A 1,816-nucleotide genomic window follows, 5' to 3' on the forward strand; every position below is an offset into this window, starting at 1 on the left:
AAAACTGTCAAAAGTATGACTTCCGAGGCTCGAGTCCGAAGCAGTGCCTCCGAAAATTGCACCTGCAAACCGGCCTCGAATTGACCACTTCCCTTACACTAAATCAACTTTGCATGACAGGCTTTTTCTAAAAAAATAAATTCAAAAATTAAAAAAAATTAATTACGGGACGTTCCACTTTGCTTTACACTGTCGCCGATTTGGACTGGCAAAGGTGTAAAATTGCGCTGGCATTTATCCTTTTGTTGAAATCTGAGTTGCCATTTTACAGATCAGCAACCGTTTTAAATAACAAAGCTCGTGGTTGCAAGTCTAATATCGGTAGGTTATGGTTCACCCTAGGTTCTAGCTGCGAGCCTAGAGTATCACTGCCCGTATCTTTCCATATACTTGGTGGTGTAGGTTTTCAGTAGCTTCGCGCCCGCCTCATCCGTCCCCACCAGCTTAGCTACGCCGCTTGGGGGTTTCTTAGCCAGTACCCACTTCGAAAGGAGCGAATCCTGCAAACTCGTCGCCACTTTCTTGGTGCTTTCAACCTCCTTCGCCGCAGCTAGCGTAGTCAGTAACGCTTTGTCGCCGAAAAATTCTCTAAATGTGTCAATCATTGAAACTCGCGATCTTGGGAACTTGGCGTTGAAACTCTCCAGATACGCCGCCCACGTGTTCAGCAATGGCTTCGACAGAACGTTGCCCCCTGCTTTATTAAGTGCGAGTACTGCGAAAGCATCCTCCGGAGAGGTTTTACTCGCCAACCAACGCTCAATCTGGACTGTCTGTAGCTTGGTCGAAAGCGTTTTCATGTCGGGAAGTTCCTTTGCTGTGATGAGTAAACTTTTCAAAGTTTCATCGTCCAGGCTGGTGCGGAACGTGTCCGTCATGGACACTTTCTCATCAGGGAACTTCTTGTTGAACTCATCCAAGTACCTTGTCCAGGTATTGAACAGCGGGCTGGTGAGAATGTCGTCCGCCATGTCGTCAAGCAAGAGCGCCTTGAATATCTTTCCTGGCTGGTCCTTATCATCCAGCCAACGTTGAATTTGGCCAGTTTGTAGCTTCGTTGCCAGCGTGTTCGAAGTCGGGATTTTCTCCGCTGCAATGAGAAGTTTCGCGAGCGCATCTCCATCGTAGCCTTTCGCAAGTGCCGACATCATTGGCGTCGGGAACGACTTGTAATAGTGCTCCAAGAACTTTGTATACAGGCCCCAGAGCGGGCTTTGGATCACGTTTTCTCCCGCCTTGTCGAATTTCAGGTGCTTGAAGACACCGTCGGGTGACGAGCCTGCGGCAATCCATCCCTTGTAGAGCTCGTCCTCAAGTCGTCGGGCCATAAAGCTCGTACTAGGAGCCTTCTTCCCAGCAAGTACCATGTTCCCCAGCACATCGTCGCCATAGTTTTTCCGCAAGATGGTGATAATGGAGACTTGAAGGTCGTTGTGTTCTGGCTTCAAGTTGAGATCTTCCACGTACTTCCCCCAAAGTTTAAACTGTGGACTGCCCAGAAGATCATCCGCTGAATTGTCGAGCTTTAGCAGCTGGAAAACTTTCGCCGGATCTTCGTTTTCACGTAGCCAGCTTTTGAACTGCTCGGCCTGCAGTTTAGCGGCGGCCTTTTCGGTGCTTGGTACTTTCCCTGCAGCTATTAAAATTGGCGTGATGTCTTCGTCGCCGAGCTGGTTCCGCAAAGTCGCCATCACGGTTGTAGCCTCGTCGGGGAAGTCTCTGTTGTAGTTGTCGATGTACTTGGACCAAAATTTGAATCGCGGACTGGCGAGGAGCTGGTTTCCGGCCTTATCGAGGGACAAAACCGTGAGTAGCT

The sequence above is a fragment of the Phytophthora infestans genome, genomic scaffold, assembly GCF_000142945.1.
Source record: "Phytophthora infestans T30-4 supercont1.38 genomic scaffold, whole genome shotgun sequence".
NCBI lineage: Eukaryota > Oomycota > Peronosporomycetes > Peronosporales > Peronosporaceae > Phytophthora > Phytophthora infestans.